We start from the raw sequence: 7,971 nt of genomic DNA, 5'->3' as shown, positions 1-7,971 counted from the left end.
AAATTTTGAGCCGCGGACATGCTGTCGCTGACGTTTACTGCAGCTCGATATAGAGATGTCGATGGGGTGGATTTATGACACCTACAAGCCAAAAAACATGACACTGAACAAAAAATTTACTACCAAAAATATGATTCAATTATCCGGGCAGAAAATAAAAGTGAACACCCGCATAATCGAGTCCGGGCTGTATAATCAAACACGACTTTCCTCCTAACCTGTCTCTTTATGAAGTATGAAGTATTCCACCACGCACACATATAAGGATTTTTTGACATTAGCTGAGGCCCTCGCTGAGGCTGTTTGCAGTAGGAATAATATCAAAAACATCAAATATCAAACTCCCGGATCCTCTCCTCCACTCTTCGCTCCCCTCTCACTCCTACATAACCGATCCTCAGCTAATGTCATTCTGGTTAGTGACGAAACCGCAAATTACTTCATTCCACCACGCACACATTTAAACATTTGACATTTTGACATTAGCTGAGGCCTTCGCTGAGGCTGTTTGCAGTAGGAATAATATCAAAACCATCAAATATCAAACTCCCGGATCCTCTCCTCCACTCTTCGCTCCCCTCTCACTCCTACATAAACGATCCGCAGCTAATGTCATTCTCGTTAGTGACGAAACCGCAAATTACTTCATTATCATTGATTCTGGTGTGCAATAATTCTAGATAGAATTAACAAAAGGGCGAATGTCGCAAATGTAAACAAAACGAGCGAGTTATTTTTTGCTGGGCCAGCATAGGAAAATCAACCCTCACTCGGTTTGTTTACGCTTGCGACATTCGCCCTTTTGTTAATACTCGCGTCACTTTTCATTTCGTCCAATGTAACAAATGTAAACAAATCCGGTTTATCACAACAAATTATTGCTCTTTTTAAACTCTATGTTATACAAAAACACCTGCCCAAATAGAATTATTTTGAGGTTAAAAAATTAGCATTATCAAAATGTCCAATGTGCACATTCGAATTACGGATGACTGACTGTTACTTCGGTCGTTCTCATCTGATGTCCAAAGTGCAAAAAAAATCAAAACAAACCCAATCTGTACATAGGACGTTTAGCAAGTGAAAGTTTTTTTTTCGCATTATTTATGCATTTTAAGTGAAACAAGCGGCCTAATATTGAAAAATAGCCTCGAAAATAGCGTAGCACGGCAACGCATTTTACGGTGATCTCGCTTAATTTATGTGCAATAGCCTGGAAAAATAAAAACGTCCAAAGTACAGCACGAGATGGTAAACAGTCCAATGTAACTTTTTCCATAATAAACCAAAACTGCTTAGTTTTAATTAGATTTTTAAAATCTCCGTTAAATATTGAACGTTATTATTTATCAACCACGTTGAGTGAATGACTGAAAATTATTTCATTTTGAAACAATTTAAAGTTCAATTCGAAGAACTTCGATCTCGTTTTTCTCAATATGGTGGAATTGTTACATTGCACATAAGAAGGGCTCCATATAAAGTAGCGGCCAAAATTGCCGAATGTAAAATTTCACATTTTAGCACATGCTTAAACGCGGTTTTGTAGTAAATTGTCTATATTTTTATGATTCGTGAATAAAATTTTGAAAGAAAAAAAATGTCATGTAGAAATAAGCCGTCAAAGTTGCCCATTTCAAAAGTTTGAAAAATGAGTCATTTTGAAAAAGTCAAAAAATTAAATAGTTATCGCGGATGTAAATATTATTGTTATATATTATTTTAAAACTGATATTTTAGCCTATTAAAAATGAAATGAAAACAAATTTAAACTCAATGTGGTGCGCCATAGGCTACTTATAATAAAAATGAAATTTTCACAAACTTTAATCAAAAAAACAACTCTTGTCGCCTCTTGTCGCCGCAGTTTCTAACAGTGCGTCTGAAAGCTCGAAGTATGTTGTATCAAAACATGAATTGAAAGTTTGCTATAATTTGACGTTTTCCGAAAAAAAAATAATTTTAAAATTGTCATATTTTTAGCAAGTCTTTGAAATTTTAAGTACTCTTTCAACAAATTTGATTATCTTTGTTACTAAATTTATTTAGTATCTGAAGAGAGTTTCAATGACAAAATGGGAGAATCCCCGCGAGAAAGAAAATTTTTTTTTGTCAAGCAAATATTTATATCGGTAACATTTGATCATTTTTCCCCAAATCACCCTAAATATGAGTTCTTATATGTTCAAATCATTTCTTTTGTTACAAATATAATCTAGAATCAATTTGAAACTAAAAAATAATTTTGGCCAAAAATCGCAATTTTCCGACTATTGTGCATTGGACGAAATCAAAAGTGACGCGATTCTATCTTCAATTGTGTGCAGAGTTGCTATGCAAAAAACGCGTTTTACACGATTTTTGTAAGAAATTTCACACAGATGGCCATGAGAATCTATTTTATATTAGTTTATCGGCATACTAAGCGGTTTTGCCAAATAAAGTTTGCTTTCATTTGTTCAAAATCATCAAATTGCTGTAGACGAGGGCTTAGCTATGCAACAATTGGCAATTTACCCTATTAATCTGCTGATAAATAACTTTAATATTGCACCTGACAGTAATTTAACGAGTCCTACGCAAATTCTTTTTTTAATAGTAATTATCCTGTACTTACTAAAAACATTGAAAATATGCTTGTCAAGCAAGGAGGGGTGCAGTGGGGAGGCAATAACGAAAAACTGATAGTTCAAATTACTAAATTGCAAACATGCGTGGTAAACGCAGAAAATAACCACACTAATAATTTTCGCATGGGACTCTAAATAGGTGGAAACTCCGCAATAGTTCGTGGAACAACTATTCATTCGGCCCTTGATTCGGCCAGACCAAAGCTCTTTCTGCAGTATAGTGTAGAATTATTTGTACGGATAACTAGCGGAATGTATTTCTTCTGCGCAACACTGATTTTTAAAGAAAAAAGTACAAGATATATACAGCCCTAAGGGTTGTACGAAATGGTGACGTAGGACTATATCTGATCATTAGATCAAAGACTAATAAACTGCATTTCTGGTATACGTATGTTTATAACAATCTGTTAGTGCCATTGTTTAAGTCAGTGACGGCCAAACTGCGGCCCGCGGGCCGCATGTGGCCCTTCGAAATTATTCGTGTGGCCCGCGGACTGATTTGAAAGATGGTGGCCTTATGAGTCGTAGACACATTCCAGATACATACATTCGAGATACCATGTGCAACCGTTTTTTCGAAGCAAATTTGTTCATATTTTACCAACAGTCTGACGAATATCTTTCGATTTTTGAGATGCTATTTAGTAGTACTTTCTCAATACGAGGGCGAAATATTTATTATAATAAGGAATAAGCATCATTGAATAGTGGCGGAATACTTTTCGTTACGGGACACCATCGCAGAAAATGCGTATTCTGAACATGATTCAAACATTTGCAAAACTCTGCTCTGTTTCAAGTTTTTCAAAGTCGACATGTTCCGAAAATTTTTAGCTGAAGGCAGCCTGAAACTCAAAATGTAAAAGTATATTCAGGTTTTGTGTTTAGTTTTTAAGATATAAAAAAAATCATTTCGTTACGGGACACCATGCGCTGTTGGGCAAACGGTATTCTGCAAATAGTGTCCCCTAACGGAAAAAATAAACTGCATTATATGGTTTATTTTCTCTAGATTTCTGTTCAGGCCGTCATATTTTCTATATCTGGTCTAAATTCACTATATTTTGTAACAATACACTCAAAATATATTTCACGTCGAAGTTACCTGAAAAGTTATGTGAATATTTTCCACCCAGCTTTTCCTGTACTATTTACATGATTTTCAGGTAGTTCGCACGCATACTAATGCGTTAACGTGAAAATCAGATAGATGTTATTATTTTGTCCAATAACAATCACCTGAAAGTCACGTAAATCCCTGTAGAGAAATTTACGTGATTTTTCACGTGGAAAGGACGTGTGGATTATTTTGAGTGTAGTGTGCTGATTTGGTGTGTGATAGTCTGGTAATAAAACATACGTAACGAAGTATATGTAAGGTAAAGTTTACTTCCAGGTAAAGAGAAATACCCATATGAGAACTATACTGAAGTATTATAATGAAATGCTTGCCTAATCTTAGGGTTTGGACACATTAGTAATTAAAATATAGGGGCTGTGGATTAATTATGTAACGACTTTTCCCCATTGTTGACTAATCGCCCCCTCCCCCTATGTAAGATTTTGCATGATTTTGGCCAAAATAACAAAATACAAAAATTTTATTTGAAAATATTTATAACGGTAAATAAGGTTCGTCTTGATGCGAAAGGCATGCTTTATTTGCGTTGCACGCCAAAATGGTATTAAATGGCAAACATTCGAAAATTAGGTATTTTGTTTATTGTGGAAATTTACTATTAGTTATGTGCAGAATATTTTGAGTGTAATCATGCTATTTCCACAGGCAAACAGACGAGGCACTCGCGTTAATTCCATCGTCCAATCAAAAACCACTCATTTTTCAAAAAAGCATGTTTCGCAACATGGCCACACCGCGGCGCGCAAGTGTTCCCAGATAACACAAAATCGTAATAGAAAGTTCACATTAAATCGTTTTCATGTCAATTTCACATTGGAATTGTATAATGATTAGAGTATGTCAAATCTAAGTGAACAATAAGTTGTTTTGCAGTCGTGCGTGCCTTCATATACAATTCATGACTGTGAATTATAAAGCAGGATAGGCGATTGCAATATTTGATTATATCTTAATCATATATTCAGGAGTATTTAGTTGCGTGTTATAAAAACTACGCAAAATAGAATTACAAATAATTGACAAAGCTTTCGCACGTATATCGCCTCCACTTTGGTACATATATGTTCTTATATGGCGTGAAATATAACTTTTTCGTTCAGATATGATTTCGTATATCTCAGTTGCAATCGAGATATACAAACCAAATGGTTTACTGGGTTGCTTCGAGTTTTCAGTATAAAACCATACAAATGTAAAACCCTGCAAATGCAAGCTACTCCGCAACATATGCATATAACAGCGGGTGCTAGTGTGCAAGTAAAATGTGTAGAACGCTGGTTTTTAAAGGATTTTCTTCTAAGTGTAATGTCAGTTCGACGGTGCTATCTCTTTCTCATGTAGGAATGAAGAGAGCATACTTCAACTATAGTTCGCCGGCAATTATAATTTCTATTGAATAAAGCGATAGCCCTCACTCGGATCAAAACGTCAGAAAAAACGGTTACGCAGCAATCATATGCATTTGACGTTTGTTTCTCACTCCTGTTACGAACACGCCCCTAAAAAGCTGGATCCGCCAAACTATTCAGCTTTTTACGAGCCATAATGGCGGACCGTTTAATCTGTGTTCGTAATATTTGAACAGCATTTTTGGCATTTCCTAAATATATCGCACGTTTTCTTTCCGCACATTTCTTTAGTTTTGCCGTGAATGTGCAGAAAGAAAACGGGCGATGTATTAAGGAAAAGTCAAAAATGCTGTTTAAATATTACGAACACAGAATCGGATTATGTGGTCCGCCATTATGGCTCGTAAAAAGCTGCATAAGCAGAAAGACTCGAAAGACAACACTCAAAATAATTTTCATGCCGAAATCATAGGAAAAGTTATGATGTGACTATTTTCCATCCAGCTTATCCTGTACTATTTACGTGAGTTTCAGGTATTGTCCATTCAGAGAAAAATTAGCGTACATTTCAACGACGCAGAAACATATTTTTTTTAGAGTTAGCAATGTAAATACGAATTATTGACATGGAAAAGGTTATAAAAAGCATCCCATTAGAATCAAACATATAGCTGCTGTGAGCTAAACAGAGTATCTAACTAAATCGTGCAGTACCCAGGTAACCGCTAAGCACTGGATTAAGCTTGAAAGCTGCTCTATATTTGCAAGTTACATGCTGCCAGATATAATTCAGCATTGTCAATGCATAGCAGCTTTAAAATGGCATTCTCAATGCTGAATTAAAATTCACTTGAAGCACTATGAAAAGCTGATTAGATGCTCTAAGCGAGCTTTATTGCCGTTACCGACATCAAAAGAGATTTTGCAAACTGCTCACACTTGCAGGAAATCTCTTTACGAACGTACGTGTGATAAAAGAAAAAATGCTTCCCTCTCTTTTTATCTTACGAAAAATCCTGCACCGCCGATAGAATAAACATCAACACGAATCTATATGGCATATGCAGACGAATAATATGCAAGAAATATTTCTATAGGTACATGTATGCCATCACCTAAAAAAAAAATAAAAGGTAGGTAATTCTCCCAAAGCGCAACTTATGGAAGAAATCTGGGTAGAAATGTGAAAAATAAAATCTTTCCCTCCATTCCACCTTGATAAGCAAATCAAACATCCGAGTTAAGAATTTCGGTAATTTAAGTAGAGCTATTGGCAGCTGACTTGCAACTACCATTTACAGATCAACTGGTAAAGGCGTTGCCCTACTCATCCAAGCCTCGTAATCGACAGATTTGGTTGGCGGTTCAATTCTAACCGAAAAAGAAAAATAACAAAAAAACAATCTTAAAACGTCAACAAAGTATTAAGGATAACAGAGAGGGAAGATAAAAAAGGGTGTATATATTTTTCGTATTTTTTATGTTTGACGTTCTACCGTTACGCAACAGGCGTTACGTTTTATGACATTTGTAAATCTTCAAGCACTAATGTAGCCGGATATTTCGCCAAAACCGGCTTTCTAGTAGCTTTTTATAGGCATATTGAACAATGCTGCACGATATGGTGTGCACCATAGGACAATAAAAAGCTAGATTTCTGCTGCTTTAAGTGCTCACTGGTTACTTGGGTAGTTTAAAAACCTACTCAACTCGTAGTGAACTACATGTACTTGCTACCCCTATCGGGGCTGGTGACGGTCAGTTTCATCACTGATACTAAATGTCATCTTGCAAAATAGTCTCATGCGTTCTTTGTAAGTCTCGTCATTTTGAAATCCCAGATGACGGACTATTGTTTAGCATTTTAGATGAAAACCCTTGCAATTAGACTTTTTTAGAACGGGTCTAACTGCCAGTAGTCGAAAATAGATGTTTGACATTATTTTGAAATCCAAGATGGCGGACTATTATTTAGCATTTTTCATGAAAAAACCTTGCAATACAACTTTTTTAGATCGGAGCTAACTGCTAGTAGTCGAAAATAGATGTTTGACACCATTTTGAAATCCAAGATAGCGGACTATTATTTAGCATTTTTCATGAAAAACCTTGCAATACAGACTTTTTTAGATCGGAGCTAACTGCCAGTAGTCGAAAATAGATTTGAACCATTTTGAAATCCAAGATGGCAGACTATTATTTAGTAAGCGTTTTATACATTGAATACGGTTTTCTGGATAAACTGACGCGGCTGATCAACGCTACTCTGGAGTAAGTGATGTGCTATGTGCGCGTTTCGGGGACACCCTCGTGTCCTTTTGAATCACGCAGATGGTTGCGGCAAGCGGATGGACTGTCCTGTATGTTTTTCAATATCGTTCCACAAAGAAGTAACCTCATACCGCTATTGTTTTCCTTATTCTTTAACGACGTTTGTGCTGTACTTCCACGAGGATCCAGATTGCTGTACGCTGATGATCTTAAAATGTTTGTGACGGTCAAATCAATTGAAGACTGCTTTGAACTACAAAAACTAATCGACATTTTTGCAGACTGGTGTCAAAAGAATGAGCTTTCCACTAGCGTGCGCAAGTGTTCGATCATCTCTTTTAGTCGCATGAAAGAACCTATTATATGAAACTACCGCATCAGCAACGAAATACTGGAAAGGGTAAATGCAATCAAAGAACTCCCAAGTCTTCTTGATACGAGCCTCTGTTTTCGGAAACACTACTCATATGTAATATCTAAAGGCAATCAAAATTTGGGCTTCATATTTAGGGTATCCAAAGAATTTAGATATCCATCTTGCTTACGTTCCCTGTACTTCTCTGTACTTCTCTATTGT

Source organism: Sabethes cyaneus, chromosome 2 (genome assembly GCF_943734655.1).
Source record: "Sabethes cyaneus chromosome 2, idSabCyanKW18_F2, whole genome shotgun sequence".
NCBI lineage: Eukaryota > Metazoa > Arthropoda > Insecta > Diptera > Culicidae > Sabethes > Sabethes cyaneus.
Note: the sequence above shows the minus strand (reverse complement) of the source record.